We start from the raw sequence: 19,284 nt of genomic DNA, 5'->3' as shown, positions 1-19,284 counted from the left end.
TATTTTTAATTTCAAATTTTAAGTAAGACTGGCTTTAGATTAATTTTTTGTTCTAAATATATTAATTAATGAGACATACATGGATTATTCTATTTTGAATATATAGTGCAGTCATTTAAACTTTTTTTTGTCATGGATCAAAGATTAAAAATTTTATATTTTAAAGTTCTGAAAATTAATTTAAATATATATTATTATTTTTAAAGTTGTAAATTTTGCACATTATAATACTGTAAGCGGGATTAGTCATAATGAGGAGTACAATTATAAATTCCTTGGATAATTAATTCTAACGTGTGCGAAAATTCCTTAAATAATTTAGAGTACAGTGTATAGTATAATATTACTATTTATTTCCATTAATGAGTTAAATAATTAATTATACATATTTGCCAACGCAACTTTAAATTAAATATAAATTTAAAATTTATTATTATATATTGACATTTCTAATATACTCTCGTGCATTACAGGAGGAGTTATTATACTATTAAAAGAAAATAGATTAAAAAAATAGCAATCAGTTTGTGTGCATGTTTGTAATAAAATTTATAATTGAATCACCAAAATAAATCTACACTTCAAAGTTTGGAGCTCTCTAAAAAAAATAAATCAAGTTATACCTTATGAAATTGTCGATCACTGTTATTTTAATAGTAAGAATTAACAAAATTAAAATAAAAAATCTTTAAAAACTGTAATTTGTTACTCATTTTAAGAGAGATTTATGTAAAGAATTGTATACTATTAATGTTGATATGGTTTTTGAAATAATTATTATAAAAGCTAATTTTTAATTAATCTTATCACAATCTATGATTTAATGAAAAAATAAATATATAATTACTTTAATTTTAGGATCATTGTATACATAAACAATATATGCTTCAGATTGATTACGCATGTTCACTGTAAAATTTTGTGTATACAAAATTATATGACAAAAAAAACCGTATATGTTCCATATATATAGAGAGGATGGATCCTCATATATATAACTTTGATAAATTTTTCTATAAATATTTGAGATGATAAACTTATTTTTTACAGCAGATAATAAACTTCTTTTATAAAATAAAATTAATTTATACATAGATTTACAATAATTCATGTATGGTGGTGAACCAATTAATCTTAGTACTTTTTTTCTCTTATAAATATTTACGGTAGAAGTTGTCTTAATTCTTAAACAAACAAACCCAATGTACGTAGCTGCAATTGTGTTCAAATATCAAAGCCCAACAAGAATTTTGAATTTTGATACTCTATTTCTCGTTGACCCAAAGAGAGAAAATCTACCGGTAGTTGCTATTATCACTTTCATTTTTGTTAAGTTAACCTACTTTTTCATTCTTTTATAAAAATAGTTTTGACAAAAATACATTTCCATTGAGATGGACACATAATAAAAGTATATTTTCGTTGTGCTCCTGAACAAGATTTATTGAGATACACAACATAAACATATTTTTGTTATATATCTTGATAGATCTTGTTCAAGATATATAGTGAAAATACATTAATCTTGTAATAGATAACATTTTCAAAAACATATTTTGACTATTTACATGAATGAAAAATTAAAATTAAAACAATAAGTATATTAATGATGAATGAGATTGAAATAATTAAAATTAGTAAAGATCTTTGAAAAGAAAAGAGGTTGTCTCATTAATGTTTGGCGTAACTATAAGAAAAAACAGAATAAAAAAATTATAGAAATATATAAATTAAAAAATTCAATATTATTTGCTAAGTTAACTATTTTTTTTAATCTTTTTGTGAATTAGTCCTATGGGTTAAAATAAGGCAAATTCTAAGAATATTGATTAAGGAATAAAAAATAAAAATTGGAATTAATGCACATCTATTATGATTTTCAACGCATTGTTAATGTAACTTCTCAAAATATTTCTTAACTATAGTGCCCTCACAGCAGTGGTTAGTAATACCAAAAAACTAATTTACTATTAAGTATTGAATTAAATTTTCAACTTAAATTAAAATATATATTATAAATTTGAATATATATATATATATATATATATATATATATATATATATATATATATATAATTATAAAACAATAATGTATATATTTATGTAGAGTCTTAAAAATATTTATTAAAATAAAAGTATTTAATATTTTAAAATATATTTGGTTAATTCCTTTTTTACCATGTTATTGGATTAATTTAAATGCATTTAACTTTAAAATAAAAAATAATGACATATCATTCTTTAAAAAAGAATATAAAAAAGATAAGTTACTTTTTATTTTTTTTAGATGATGTACTTTTAATTAATTACAATTATAATTTTTACAAATATTTTACTTTAATTAATTATGTATTTTATTTTAATCCTTTTAATATATTTTGAATCTTTATTTTATCTTAATTTAAAAAATAATATAAAGTAGTGTACAAGATGCTTATTAATTAGTTTCCTTTTGTTTTGAGAGACTTAACTTATAATTATGCATTGTCATAAAAATTGCCCATTGTGCATATTGTATATAAATGCCTTTTTTTAATTTTAATTAATTATTTCCTTTGACTCTTTTTATAAGAATCGAAATAAAAATTTGACTTAGTTCCTTTTATAAGAATTAATTTAGAATGTCTCCTACATTATTATTTAATAAAAAGATCCTTAACTATGAATAATTTTTTCCCAATAAATAATACTTCTTTGTTTCTATATAATTCTCCCGAACGTGAAAAAAAGGTTTTATAGACTTAAATATGAGTAAATTTTTACTATTTTCACTCTATTTATTGATACAATTCTAAAAATATTCTTCAATTAATTGGCATTTAATTTTTAATGATTCTTTTTATTCTTGATATCACTGATGAAGGGTCACTTTAACAAAAAAAGTTATTTTTAAATGTGATTAGAAGAATTAAATAACATTTACTAATTTTTTTAATTAGTACAAAAATTAACTAATTTTGCATATATTTAATTCCATATGAGGAGGAATAATTTTTTAAGGTTTGTTCACACAATAATGAAGAAAAACAACAAATTATATATTTTGACCTTTTTCTTTTATATCCATGTCACTTCACTTCTTCGGCAAATTTCCCCCTTTGGGATACTTTTCAAAACAATTTCTCGAAATGGAGTTATTTTGAAAGTATTTCCTGCATGGGACTCTTTTTGGACGTAAAATGCATGGGGGCATAAAACAAACCGCCAGTGGAACTGGCAAGTTTGCTGTGCCGTGAAGGAATCGCCACTGGGAATGACGATTTGACCATGCATGGGGAACCGCCAGTCAAATTGGCGAGTTCCAACAGCTAGGCGTCAGGGTGCAGGGACGCAGCGAAGCAGGAAGGCAGCAGTGGTGCAGAGGTAACTCGCCAGTCGTGCTGGCGTTTTGCTATGAGAGAGAGGACTCGTCAGTGGTACTGGCGAGTTGTATTTTTTTTAAGAGTGCTTGTTATATTTTTTTAATCTTTCTATGAAAAATACCCCGTATATGTTCATTTATTCTCTTGATTGATTAATGTTATTTCCCTTTTTCATTTCCTTCTTATTATTTATCATGTGTCTATTATTAGACAATTATTTTTGTCATTTTTTATTCGGTAAAAAGCTTTTTTTTCTCTCTCCTTATCTCCTAGGTTCACAAGAAAACTTTATATATAAAGAGAGAGATACAAAGTGAGAGAGAACGTATTTAATAATGATAAAAAATTAATAACTATTTTTTAACATAAAAAATAATTTAATGATGATACAATGAAAAATAGTTTTATATGATCTAAATTTAAAAGTAATAAAATTTCACAAAAATTAAATGAATTGAATTTATTATTGTTTGGAAAAAGTTTTAAACAAAATCATGAAATTTTTTAATGAGTAAAATTTCATTTAAATAATTGAAAGATAAATTCCACTTGAAATTGTATACTTTTTAATAATTTGAAGCTTTTAATCTTAGTTTTAAAATTAAATAAATAAATATTTTACTGTCCTGGCTTATGGTAATTACGTAACACCATTTATTTTTAACTTTCGAATATTTTGTACAACATTATAAAAATATTTAAGTATGAGAGTTTAAATTACATGATACACTTTATCTTTCCCGCGAGATTCCTGTATGCATGGCGGGTTATTCACTAATTCATAACTCAAAAAAGTTGTAAAATAAAAATTCTGCACAAGGCACACATATGGAGGATTCCAGGTACTATACCACCATGCATGGCTAAATTTTCCACTGGTTGCCTTTAGCCTGCAAAGCTGCCCATTGAAGCCTAGGCCTAGCTGTTGGAATTCGCCAGTTTGACTGGCGGTTCCCCATGCATGGCTAAATTGCCATTCCAGTGGCGATTCTTTCACGGCACAGCAAACTCGCCAGTTTCACTGGTGGTTTGCTTTATACCCCATGCATTTTACGTCCAAAAGAGCACCATGCAGGAAATACTTTCAAAACAATCCCATTTCGAGAAATTGTTTTGAAAAGTACCCCAAAGGGGGAAATTTGCCTCACTTCTTCTATTGAACTGATTTTTCTCTATGATAAAATATTCACTTACCCTTTATGTACAATAAAGTATTCACTTCCTTTATTATTGACTTCTCTCTCTGCATTAGTATCAATTTCTCCATTTGCAATAAAGTATTTACTTCTTCCATTACACTTCTCTATCTCAGTCTCATCCTTCATTGCATTGACACATTAGTAGCACTTAATGAATTTTCTTTGTGGCAATCACTTGTTTATCATTGCATTGTTTTCTCTCTCTTAAATAAAGTTTTTATTTATTCTATTTCTGCAATAAAAGGTTTACTTACTAACCTCTCTTTGTAATAAATTATTTGTTTCTCTTTCTACAATAAAGTATCCACTTCCTCCATTACACTAATTTATCTCTCTGCATTAGCGTCAATTTCTCTATTAGCAACAAAGTATTCACTTCTTCCATTACATCTGTCTCTCATTCTTCATTGTATTGGTACAATAGTAACACTTAATGAATTTTCTTTGTGATATCCACTAGTTTGTCTTTGCATTGTTTTCTCTCTCTTAAATAAAGTTCTCACTTCTTCTCTTTTTACAATAAAGTGTTTACTTCATCTCTTTCTCTCTTTCCAATAAATTTTTCTTCTATCTTTCTATAATAAAGTGTCTGTTAGTAAGTAAATATTGTTTTATAATTTAAAATTTATAAATATATATATAATATTTATATTAATTCTATTTTATAAAATAAAATATTTATTTTAGAATCTGTTACATAGAATTAGATTTTTTTTATCTTTCTAAGATTTTATTTTAATGAGTCAACAATTTGTTACGTTTGTTTTGACACATTTGAGTTGAATTGGCTTCCAACGATCATATTTGATTTTCAACGGTCATATTTTATTGTTGCATAAGGGCATAAGGGGGTCTATGCCTATATATATTTCTTTCATCCTCTCTAAAAAACACACAAACATATTCTTTCTTCCAAAAATTTTCTCTTCCTTCTCTTATAAAAAACTTATTTTTGAGAGCAAGAGCATTGACGTTCATAAGGTTTGGGGATCCTTTCGGTACACACGATCGGAACCAATGGGTTGTTGTATCTTGGGAGAATAGTGCAATCAGATTTTCCTACGAGTGCAGTGGGGGCGTTTTCTCTCTAAGGATAGCGTTTGCGCGCTTCAATCCAAGCTAAATTATTTCTTCCCCTAATTTATTTTTCCTTTGTGCTTATTGTATGATATAGTGCGTTGTTAATTCATGTTCTGTCAATTAAAATTATTTTGCCACTGTTATTTTGTTATTTAATTCAAGGCTTTGCATTTTCTTCTTATTTATTTCTTTCATTTTATTTTAATTTTCTAACAGTCTTAGAGAGAAAAATTTTATACTTTCTTCTTGCATAGTCTTTTCTGCAGTAGCATCACGTTTTATCAAAATATCTATAATGGATATGATTGAGTCCCTTTCTAGTAAACCTGGAAAATTAATGGATGAAAATACAATATATTATGCTCCATTAAAAATGTTTTTATTATATTATTTCATTCCTTAAATTTTAAATTAGTGGGAGATTGATGAAAAATATTTTCTTATAATTTAAAATTAAAATATATTTTCTTTATCAATTATGTTTTGTAAAGATAAAATGCTTTTAGAATTAGTCTATGTGAAAAACTAAAAGCATCCCACTAATTTCATTCCTATATGTTAGGAAGTTATGTTTTACTTGGTCAATTTCCTTTGTGAACGTTACAAGTATTTAATGTTAGGGTTTCTTAATGTTATTGTTGCAAATATTTTGTTGTTATACGTTAGTGACTGGTTGCCTCTATATATGTAGTTTCATGCTAAAATAATAATAATAAATATTAATAATAAACATGTGAAAATACAAATCACAAAGCAATAAAATGAACACTTGGGTGAAACTTTATATTTTGTATGTCATTTTCTTGATATGGTATCTTATAATTTTTTTAAAAAAATTCTTCATGAGCTATGGAGAAAAAGAGAACTAAATCTGAAATATCTTAAAGTGTGGGGGTGTCTAGTAAAGGTTAACATCCCTATTAATAAGAAAAGGAAAATTGAAAAAAAAATGTTAATTGTATTTTTATTGGATATTCTTTACATAATACTACTTATAGATTCTTAGTTGTTAATTTAGAAGTGACTGGAATTTCTAATGGTACTATTATGGAATATAGAGATGTCACTTTCTTTAAAAATGTTTTTCCTTGAAAAATAAATTGTTAAATCTTTATATGGTTTAAAATAAGCTCCAAAGCAATGACACAAAAGTTTGATCAAGTTATTCTTTCGTATGGTTTACAAATTAATGATAATGTGTGTATGTGAAACAATTTGATGATAATGGATGTGCCATTTTATGTTTGTATCTAGATGACATATTTATATTTGGTAGTAATATGCATTTCATAAATGATGTGAAGTCTTTATTGTCTAGAAATTTTGATATGAAAGACCTTGGTCGTGTAAATGTGATTTTGAGTATTAAGCATATAAAGAAAAATGATGACATGGTTTTTATCCAATCGTATTATGTTGAAAAGCTATTGAAGAAGTTTAATTATTTTGATGTGAAACATGTTTCTGCTCCTTCTGACTCATCCATTAAGTTAAAGAAAAATTTGAGTAAACTAATTTTTTTATATAAATATTCTCAAATTAATGGTTTTTGTAGCATTTGACAAACTTCTCTAGGCCTGCTTGATATTGCATATGCAGTTGGTAGATTGGAAAGTAATTGATGGGTTTAGTGATACAAATTGAAGTTCTAGTTTTGATGAAACAAAATTGACAAGTAGTTATGTCTTTAGTTTAGCTGGTTGTACAGTATCATGAAAATCTACTAGACAAACTATTATTTCACATGAAGTAAAAAATTATTGCTTTAGATACGGCTACTAGTGAGGCTGAGTTTCTTAAAAATTTGTTATGTGATTTTCCATTCTTGAATAAGCCTATACCTCCAATTCCAATGCATTGTGATAGTCAAGTTGCTACATCTAAAGTTACTAGTAGAAATTTTAATGAAAAAAGAAGACACTTAAGAGTGAGACATAAGTCTATCAGAAATTTGATTTCTCATGGTGTTATTTCTCTTGATTTTGTCAGGTCAGAAAATAATATTGCGGATCCACTTACAAAAGGGTTGACGTGTCAACAAGTACTTGAGTCATCGAGGGGAATGAGACTAAAGCCTATTATTTAGTTACAACAATGGACACCCGTTTCTGTGTGATTGATGATCTCATGAATGGAGTTCAACGGGTAACAACAAAATTATTTGTTGACTAAAGTACATCAAAATAAAATTTGACTGAGTTGTTCCGTTTCTTATTCCTATGACTATGTGTATTATAAATTACGACAATATTAAGGTTGAGGTATTTGTATATGTGTATTTTTGGTATATATATAAAAAATACATCTTAATGAATCCGATGACAATTATTGTAGGGGTGAGGGTCACAAACCACTCTTTCAGGATTCACCTAGTGAGTGTGGTGGTAGGGCCGCCACTGTGAGATATGGGCTAATCTCTAAGTGTCACTCACGAAACAAGATACAAGCGTAATACCACTGATTAAAACCTATTTGAACGCCAATATTGTAGGGATTGTGTACTAAATTCCGGTTAAAGAAAGTGTAGTTCAAGACAATTAAATTATTATATTTTTCTTGGATGAAAGTTCATAAACACTAGGTATAAGGCTCAAACCCAGCAGGTTTCTTATACTGAAATACAATATCACATGCTCTTTCTTTCTTTTATGTTTCTATACAATTATTATTTTTTAAATATATATTTGAAAATTTTAAATTATGTGGGGGAGTGTTAGTAAATATTGTTTTATAATTTAAAATTTATAAATATATATATTACTTATATTAATTCTATTTTATAAAATAAAATATTTATTTTAGAATCTGTTATGTAAAATTAAATTTTCTATCTTTCTAAGATTTTGTTTTAATGAGTCAACAATTTGTTACGTTTGTTTCGACACCTGTAAGTTGGTTTCCAATGATCATATTTGGTTTCCAACAGTTATATTTTATTGTTGCATAAGGGAATAAGGGGGTCTATGCCTCTATATATTTCTTTCCTCCTCTCTAAAAAACACACAAGTAGAGCAACAGTCTGATTTCTTTCTTCCTAAAATTTTCTCTTCCTTCTCTTATGAAAAACTTATTTTTGAGAGCAAGAGCATTGGTGTTCATAAGGTTCGGAAATCCTTTCATTTACGTGCTTCAACCTAGGCTAAATTATTTCTTTCCCTAATTTATTTTTTCTTTGTGCTTATTGTATGATATAGTGCGTTGTTGATTCATGTTCTGCTAATTAAAATTATTTTGCTACTGTTATTTTATTATTTAATTCAAGACTCTTCTTTTTCTTCTTATTTATTTCTTTCATTTTATTTTAATTTTCTAACAGTGTCTACTTTCCCGACTGCATCAATCTCCCGTTGTTTTAATAGTTTTTCATTGTATTGGTGCACACATTCTTAGTAATATCTCATAATAAATTTTCTTTGAGCACAAATCTTCTAAAGTAAAATGATGTAGTATATGGTTAAGTAATCAAACTATTGATTAATATAACACTTAAACTATAGATTTGTCCACACCTTATATACTTTTTATAATACTCATATTTATTCTATTTTATCATTTTTTTCTCTTAAATATGCACTAATGACTTATTAGTGTGCTTTTGTAAACTCTTTCTTTTCACTACTACAAAAGAGTCCTTTAACAACATAAAATAAACAAAACTTTTTGGTTAAAAATGCTGTTAGCACTGTGAGAGGCACATTAAACAACACTTCTTATAAGAAGTGTTGTTGTGATATGGATGCTAAACAACATTTGTTGAAAAAAGTATCGTCCCAATTTTATAAAAAAAATTTAACAACATTTCAATACAAACACATTGTCATATCTACGGTTGTTAAACAACATTTCCTAAAGCAAGTGCCTGTCCAAATTTTAAGAAAATATATATAACAATGTTTCAATATAAACAAGTTGTCATGTCAATGGGTGTTAATTATTTTTTATTAGATTATTAGATGGGTGTTAACACTTAAAAAAATTACCGATACCTATACACACTTAGGGTGACACTTATAATTGTAGCGTTTGTAGAACTTTTATCCTTTTTTTATTCGTTGGAATCAAAGTACGAGAAAAATTATAATACTTATACACTCTTCTGAATTAACCAACTGAGGTAGACCCCTTTGGTGGTAAAACTTATACCTACGCATAGTTAATGTAGATAAACCCCGTTAATTCTATTTTTTTTCTTCCAATTTTGGCAAAAGGTTCACACGTACTCTCGTTCTTGTAATTCTCTTTCTCTCTTTGATGTTTCACACATTCCTACTCCCTCCACCGGATGCCATTATTTCCATTGCAACTCGCAATGCTAGACTCTATCCATGGTGTTATCGATCATTAGCTCTCCTGTTCTAAAATTACTTTTCTTTAAGGAAAAAAAAATACTTTTATCATTATAGAAACTCGTTTGGATAATATTAGTGAAAAACACTTTTAAATGTACATTAATAACTAAAATAGGCATCCCCTTAAAAAACTAAAATATATGGTATGAATTTTATATTATTATTGTTTATTATAATTTTTTATCTTGTTAAACTTTAAAATTAATTATTTTAAACCTTTACCTATAATCTACTATATGTGATTCACATGAACTTTCCAATTCCACATACCTTTTTTTTTATCTTAATTTGTGAGATAAAAATAATTTGATCCGAGTTCTATCCCATTGTTTCCAATGTCCAATCCCTTCTCAATTGTTTTCCCTATTTCGATCTTCCCTCGTACTCCCTTCATTTTTCTTCTTCTCCTCCTCTGTTGAGTTTAGAATGTTGCCAAAGCCTTTCCCGATCCCTAAGGAAAGTGAGTAATTAGTGACTAAGCATGGTGGAGAAGGTGAAGGGTAGGAAGGAGGAGGCACTACAAGGAAAATGACTTTTACCTACTGTCAAGATCTATCACTAGAAGTCCAAAATCCGTAGGTAGAAGTATAAAGGACTTTGTCCTACAGACGTTTTTTGCGTCAACTTTGAGGGGGTATACAGTGACAACTAATAGTCTGTCACTATAGGCTTTACCTACGGATATATTTTTACCTACAGTCAAATTTAACTATCACTATAGGTAACACCTACTATTTCAAATGTGTAGGTAAAAGATATTAATTTATACTTATAATTTCTAACTGTAGGTAAAAGTCAATTTACTTGTACCTACGGTGTTCTGTAGGTAAATGTCATATAATAATAATAAAACTAGTTCCTAATTACACTCTTTGTTGATTATAATTTTTAATTAAATATACATGAGCTTATTATTATGCTGCACAAAGTTAGAGATCTGCTGCAACATGGCCTTTGAAAAGTTACAACAACCTGCAAAAGGAGTTACATCATGTATAACATATAAGAAACTGAGCAAGTGGACAATTTCCATTCAAATATACATAATGTTCAATAGAAATAGGAGAGAAAGAGAACCTTCTCATTTTGTGTAAACAAGCAATCTAGCAGAAGGGTGCGATCATCAGCATTTAATGCTTGCTTAAGCAAAACATGTACAGAGTCTGCACTTGGAGGCTTTGCTGGGACAAAAGATTCTTGCTCTATATCACTCCTTGATTTGTTCCCATCCAGAACACTTAGACTAGCAAGTTTCTCTCCCATTGTTGGCTCATTCAAATCATCATCAAGAAGGACTCCTTCAGTAGCCTCATGTTGATCTACATTAAATGATAGTACAAAAAATACCAATCAATTCTTAAATATACTCAGATAGTGGTACTGTGGTAGTACTACTGCTCATCATGCCAAAGAGTAAATTTTACATAAACTAATGGAGGATGTCTTATGGGAAGTGTAGGACCTCTACACAGACTTCCTGAATTTAAATCACACTTCCAAACTTGAAGATGTTTACCCTTAAAATCTAATGTAACTAAATTTTTGGCATCACTCGATATAGAAATGTGCTCTACATTTCCCTGTTGAGGAATAAAACTAAAATGTAATGATGCTTTTAACTTGTGAAGACAAATATTCGTATCCAGAATAAGTAATGAAGATTACCAAATCATTAGGGAACTTCAGAATCTCTTCCCCAATTTCCCAGCTTATAACCCGTGGTCTAGAGCTGACAATAGCTAAATATTTTTCATCTGGAAAATTAGAAAAGAAACAAGTGTCAGTTGTCATGCAATAAGATGAATGAATATGATGGACCAAGCTCATGAAAAATGTCGGTAAGCAATTTACACTACTAGCGTGTTTGACAACTCGTTCAGATCCAAGTAAGAAACTCATGTTCTAAACGTGAAAAGTGAAACCAAACATGCTATACATTACATATTCACCTCGTATGTTTTAAATCACGCTGTTATGGATCATAAACCATGAAATAAGATTCAGATACTTGTTTGAATTGGTCTTAATTAGTCAATTATAACTTTTTACATTTAATATATATACCTGGTGAGAATTTACTCTCAATGTAAATTGAACCCATGAAGAAATATATAAAGAAATAAACCATGGTGCTCTTTTTTTTTTTCTTTTGAAAGTCAGTATAGTACTTCTAATGTACCTTTTTGGCATTTTAAAACTTTGAAAGGTAGAAGAATGATCAATGAGATATTACAAATTACAATTTACAATAAAGGAAAAGAAAAAAAAGGAGAAGGGAAGTGTGTGTGAGGGAATTATTACCATGGAAGCAATGGCTTGAACACCAACGTACTTAACGTCCCAACTGAATTCAGTCATGGCCCAAGTGGTCCCACCAAAGTCATAAGCCTTCTCCAAAAAATAGGTTAAATATTCCTCCTTTTGGGTGGCCCTATATAGCCATATTATAAAGTGGAACATTTTCACTTAACAGTTTCCAGATTTGAGGCCATGAATTCTGTATTACAAAAAGAGGAACATTTTCACTTAACAGTTGCTAACATTTTATCAAAGCATTTCATAATGTTAAGATATAAAATATACTGCAGTAATAAAGCATTAAAGATTTGAACGAGTTGTGCTCTAAATTAAAGAATAAAGAGCAGCACAGAAATGAGTAATTTCATTTGCATCTCCTCCAATATCTCTAATAAGAATCCTTTCACAAGCTTCTAGCGCCATTGTTTGGAAGAAGAATGAAGAAGAGGCTATGAAGAATAGGAACTACAGGAACAAGGATATGTCTCACTTGAAGACAATAAAATGATGATTATATCGAGGAAAAGGAGGACCATTCATGTCCTTTCAGCTAGAAGCTTAGCCTTTCCAGATAGTTAGTATATGACAATTATATTTGGTAGATTTATTTTAGCATTTGAAAAGAAAAATATATTGCAACCAGTAACCACCATGCTTTCCTCCATTGACCGCAATGTCAACCCGACATTTGTATGGTGGATTTTAGGCTTGCTACTATCTACTAATAATAATGCCAACTTCTAATCACTTGGTCATTCATGCTCTGCTTGTTAACATGTTAAAAGAACCTTTCAAGCCAAAATTTTATGTCAGGTGAGCTAATGGAATATAAACGGTTCTATAACAAAACAACATTAAATAAGTAAAATTAAATGAAAAACCTTGCTGTGCTATCAAATGAAGTGATTAATAACTGGCTTCCATCACGGGAGAAGGAAACACTTGTGACACCTTGAGAATGAACACGTTCAAGACGCTGTAAGCACTGACCAGTCCTAATACGCCAAACCTAAAATGAAATGTGAAATATACAATTTTAAGTTTTACATATTAACAGTTGGGGTAAAAACATAAACATTTCCAAAAACAGCAAGTCAGCAACTACAACATCGACAAGAATTGGAGATAGCAAAAATTCAAGGAACCAGAAGATAATGAGACAAAGTAGGACCATATGAAGTTATAAACACAAATCATAGAGTGAAATGGAATGCAAGATGGCCCAACATGCACAATAAATAATTTATACCACATTCATATAAATGCTCATTTTTAAAATAAAAAAAATAAAGAAAACCAAATTAAAGACATATTCATCATTAAAAAATAAAAATCAGCCTAGACACAATTACCACTAATCCAAGGCGTAATTTATAAGTCCATAACAATAGTCAAGCATAAGGGAAGAAAAAGACAGCACAGACTATCATCCATGAAAAAAAAACATGCAAGACAGGAAGGTGGGACTAACTAAGCTATGCAAAATAGAGGTGATAGGGCAAAGACCAGAGTACAGAAGTTCTGGCTGCCAAAAAAAAGGACAGGTTTGGCCAATGGCCAGAAAACACTCGGGTTGCTGGGTGGTACTTGGTAGCCAGAAAAGATGAGGGAAGAATAAGGAGGTACAAATACAGGGTGGGGTGGCTGGGTTATCTGTATGGATGAAGGGATTCTAATCCTAAAATCCTACTGTTGCAAAAAATGGAGTAAAATCACAAAAATTTCCCTACAAAAATGCGTGGCCAATGCCGTAAAAGGGTGGAGGGTGGACAAAATACGTGATTTCGCCACTGCCTAAAGTTGCAGCCACTTCACAATTTTGTCCATAAAATACCACCATCTAGATTGCAATCAGTGCAAAGCAAAAACACAATGCAACCACAAATTAAAGCTACCAGAGGCAAATCTTCCCCACATCATCACTATACTATTGTTGCACAATTTGACGCTATTCACTATTAACCCATGCTTCAAAGTCATACAATCTAAATTTCACCAAATGAATTTTGTTTGGTAGCTCAGTTCTATTTCACAGAAATATCAAAGCTATATGTGCAGTGCACACCTGAAAATATAAAATGTACAAAATCAAGGATACAAGAATTTCTTCTATAGGTTAGCTCATGCAGCCTTAAATGCAGACAAGTATTACTCACTTTAATCTTTCCATCTTGAGACCCAGATGAAAGCATTTCTGAATCTGTGCTAAAGTCTACACAAAGCACAACATCATCATGCATCATGAACACTTCCTGCAAGTTCATAGAATCAGAAAATGTCTAAGGCAAAGACTTTTGATAAACTATAAGAAATTTCCTTTAAATCAATAGTATTAAAATTCTTAGACAGCATAAATCAAGCAGATATGTTCATAACTTCATACACTTACTGAACACAAAGTGAGCAAGAGACATATTATCAAAACAAGACATCATATCATGAAAGAAAATACAATCACATGAAAAAAAGGTGTAATCAGTGCATAAATTTATATATATATATATATATATATATATATATATATATATATATATATATATATATATATATATATATATATATGAAATAGTTCCCAAAATGACAACAAAGATCTGAGTGAAATATCTTTTCTACAGCTTTGAATGCAGTTATAAATGTAAAGGTACCAAAGTAACAAAAGTGTTTGGTAACCTTGGGGCTAAGTAAACCTTACCAAGGAAATATATCAGCCAAATATCTATTTCCAAATTCATCATCAACTATCAGATACAAGACATTTATTTATTCTTGGCAGGTAAAGTCGTTCAAATAAAAACTCACTCACATCAGCCTGGTACTGTAGATCTTTCTTCAGCTTTCCACTTATGTAATCCCACACCTAGAAATATGTCCAAAAAATCAGGAAGAAAACTGCTGAAAATGAAACTTTAAACTCCAATCTAGAGCACGAGGATGAATTTGTAAATAATCTTTAGTTGGAAGTAACTCTAGTGCTTGTATGCAGAAACACAGTGAATGAAAGGAGAATTATGCACTAGGAACAAGAATAGTTAATAGCTCGAGAAAATATTATGACGTTATAAATTCTCAAAACCCCAAACCACTTCCCCCTAAGAGACCAATAACTAGCGATCCTTTCAAATTCTATCAATTTTAAGTATTCAGCGTCTAATTTTTTACAGTGCCTTGGATAAGATGTTAGGTTTTCAATGAAAACAAGTAACAAGAATGATAGTGAAGTGAGAATGAATACCCAAGTCATAGTCCGCAGGATTGAGAAAAATGCGAAGAGAAGAAGGGGATGCATCGGATTCAGATTCAGATTCCTTCGATTTCTTGGAGAACGAGTGAGGATCGTCGTCTTCCTCCGTGAAATGCCTTTTGTTCGAAGCCATTGTTATTTGTTAAGGACAGGCGCCAAAACATTAAAAATCAGAGCCACATGCATTTTATACTCCCTGGGCACTAAGATAATACCCAAGCCACTGTGCATGTGCGTAAAGTGAATCAATGTTCTGAAGGGTAGCATAGGACTGTGGGGCAGCAGGGGTTTTCAACAAGGAAACAAGCAATGAGTAAAGCTGTGTGCGTGAGAGGGAGGTTGCAATTGGTTTCAGGAGTTTTATTACAAGTTTTTACAAGGGACGCTTGTTTTGGTTCATAGTCAAGGGGCCGCACAATTGGGCAATTGGTAATTTGCTTTCGGCTTTTAGGTTACAAAATGTTTGTCATATTATCACTGGTATACTTAATATGGTATGGGACTAAAAACTTAATTAGAGAATAGTTTAAGGATCATAACCTATCAAATATTTGTTTATGAATTTTAAAAAATTGAGAAAGGTTAATGTTTTACTTCTTCTTCTACACTTTTCTCTTTGGCGAACAAGTCACGATTTTTGTTATTCTTCTTCAATCCCAAAATAAAGAGAAAGTTGTGTTGGGTTAGATTAAAGTGGATTTGAGAAAACAACGCTCAGGTCCGAAGTTCAAATGGGAAATTTGGTCACACACGTGTCACGTGTCCCGACGAATGTCAATGAAAATTTTGAATAATTTTTAACTAAAATTAATTTAAATTGAATGATTATTTTTTGAAATTGAGTATTTACTAAAAAAAACAAGAGACTAGTATTCAAATTCAAATAGTCTTAAAGAATTTTACCTACACCAACAATTGTAGGTATAAGACTTTTGAGGTTATACCTACACCAACCAATTATAGGCATAGATTTTGTGAAGTTTTATCTACATCAAGTAGTTGTAGGTATAAGTTTTTTAAAATTTTGCCTACACTGTGTTTCTATAGGTAGTAATTCTTTTGAGTTTTACCTACACTAATCAACCATAGGTACAAGTTTTTTGGAGTTTTACCTACACAACATAGTTGTAGGTAGAAGTATTTTTTTAGTTTTAATGAATTTGCCTACACCAAATAATGGTTGGTACAAGTGGTTGAGTTTTACCTACATTAGTCAGTTGTAGGTAAAAGTATTTTTGAGATTTACCTACACTAATTTATGTCTGTAGCAAAAAAGCGTCCGTAGGCATAGGTTATTTTTCTTGTAGTGAGGTGGTTACTTTGGAGTACACCATTAACCTAACTCCACAAGCGCCTCCACAATTGGTACTCTATTCGCCTTCTTCTTTATACCATGTCTTATTATTAATTGCTATTTGTCTTATTGAACTAACCCTCATTCTTCACGCTTCAATAATCAGCTTATTAACAACTTAATTGTTTAGTACGTACTAAAGTGTTAAAAATTGTTATTAACCAACCCTAGCTTAGTTGATATGTATACGATTTTCTATATATGGATATGAGTTTTTCATGGTTATAGAATAAGAGAGATTAATAAACCTAGCAAACAGAACAAAAGTTCTATAGTTCTATTCCTAGTGATTGTATTGAAAAAAAGTTCTATAGTTCTGCTACTCTTAAACCTGCACAAGATCAAAAGAAAAACAAATAAAAAACACAGTAAACAAGCACAGCAGAGCAAGACCCAAAGATTTACGTGGTTCGACAATGTACCTACATCCACGGGAAAGTGCAACTCATCATCATCACATTGATCATGAAATTACAAGTTCAATACAAGCAGCAGCTAACTTTAATCTCTCTTGGTTTCTCGTTTTAAAACCTCTCTCAATCACCTAGCTCACTACCTCTTTTAAGAAGTTTCTGAATTTCCTGCAACTTCTCTGTTTTGTAGCCTCTAAAACTCTCTCTTTGCATTACATGATCAAGAGTATATATACACTCTAAAAGTTAGTCCTAGGAACAAAGGCTATACTTTGGTGTCAAAACCAATTCAGTTATAATAACTGAAAACAGTTATGACAGCACCACTTTAAAGCCTTCTCACTTGTGCCAATTGTGATTTTGAGTCACACACCACAAAGCTAATAATAGATTCAATTGTAGATCATTTTTTTCATTAAGCACTTGAAAATGTAAGATTCAGCCTGAGAGACAACATGAACTACTCTTTCTTCAAAGAATTTTTTATAGAAATAATTATCTCTTTTTTTCCCCCAATTCTATTGTTCTATAGTTCTATTTCAAATGTTTGTGGTGCTAGCAAGTGAACTTTATTTTTTGTTTTTAGACCTTGATGGTAGTAAATGTATGGTCTACTATTCTTATTATGAACAATGGCTTTTCAGGTCTTTGAGCTCTGCATCAAAGGAGTGAGTCCTTGTTTTGAACTGTCGTATAATTTGTTGGTTGACAGATGGAGGCAAGCCAAAGAACAAAGAAAGATGGATTTAAAAAATATAAGAGGAGGTGGAGTATTATATCTTATTTCACTATTGTTGAATTTCAAGAGTATAAAGGAAATTGAGTTAATTTTACCGTGGTTTTTCTTGTTTTAAAGGTTAGTTTTTTTGACACTTTTTACTTGCTATTGTTTCAAAATATTTATCTATCTTGACAACTTGGTCCTTTTGATGTTAAAAAATTGATATGTTGCTTCTTTGCTTGATTTATCAACCAATACAAGTTATATATTTTTGAATAATTTATAATGTTAATTTTATCTAATTTTTAATTTATTTTAATGCATGCATAAATTAAGTGTATTGAAATGCTTAATTTGTCAATGCTAATTTAAATGTATGAATCACCAAATTTCACCTTCTCTATAGGAATTTATTAATCTTCTTTAGATTCCACTGGCAAACTAAGTTAAGCTAGAGACCTTAATCTTTTTTTAATCATTAAATGGGTGTTAAATCTTTTTTTTTTATCATTAGTTGGGTGTTCAGTTTTTTTATCATTAGATGGGTGTTAAATTTTTTTTTATCATCAAATGGGTGTTAAATTTTTTTATAGTAAAATATGTTTGAAGTTATTGTAAAATTTGAAAAATATTATTTTGGTCCTTGTAAAGCTTTTTGTATTAATTTAGTCTTTGTAAAAATAAAACATTTTTTAAGGTCCTGAATGGTATTTTCGTTATACGATAATCTGATATGAATATATGACTTACATGCATAATTTGATTACAAATAAATTGAAATTTTTTTTATGACGGTTAAAATTCTCTAAAATAAATTGAATTTTTTTTTATGACGGTTAAAATTCTCTAAAATAAATTAAACAATTTTTGATATAAATATTATTTTAGATGGTTGTTAAATATTTTTTTTATCATTAGATGAGTGGTATTTTTTTTTTATCTTAGAGGGCAGTTAAATCTTTTTTTTAATCTTTAGATAGGTGTCATATGTTTTGTTAATCTTTCGATGGATGTTATATCTTTTTTTTTTTTATCATTATTTGGCGTTAAAATATAAAAGATTAAAATAATCTTTTGCACATTTTTTTTTATTTTGATATAAACTCTCCCGCACTTTCTTTCTATATATACCTACACACACTTTCTTTCTATATATATTTACTCATAAACGTAACTTAAAAAAAAACCTTTCCCACACACAAAACTTAGCTTCTACATTCACCTTCTTTCCCAAAACCTTCCTGTAATCTTTATGCTCTTTCTTTTC

General features: G+C 29.4%; 1 non-coding gene across 2 annotated transcripts; it reads right to left on the bottom strand.

The window, feature by feature from the left end:
- Nucleotides 1-8,930: 8,930 nt before the first annotated feature.
- Nucleotides 8,931-15,901, bottom strand: LOC100782417 (uncharacterized). Of its 2 annotated transcripts, none has more exons than XR_413858.4 (8): nucleotides 15,521-15,901; nucleotides 15,092-15,145; nucleotides 14,445-14,540; nucleotides 13,170-13,297; nucleotides 12,292-12,487; nucleotides 11,656-11,744; nucleotides 11,068-11,309; nucleotides 8,931-10,962 (listed from the first exon to the last, which is right to left on the bottom strand). It is a non-coding gene; the product is annotated as an uncharacterized protein (transcript). The 2 variants fall into 2 exon arrangements; XR_003266749.2 differs by having other exon boundaries at nucleotides 15,088-15,145; nucleotides 15,521-15,899.
- Nucleotides 15,902-19,284: the final 3,383 nt, after the last annotated feature.

Source organism: Glycine max, chromosome 4 (assembly GCF_000004515.6).
Source record: "Glycine max cultivar Williams 82 chromosome 4, Glycine_max_v4.0, whole genome shotgun sequence".
Taxonomy (NCBI): domain Eukaryota; kingdom Viridiplantae; phylum Streptophyta; class Magnoliopsida; order Fabales; family Fabaceae; genus Glycine; species Glycine max.
The sequence above is the reverse complement of the archived record's forward strand: the minus strand, read 5'-3'. Positions and strand labels throughout refer to the sequence as shown.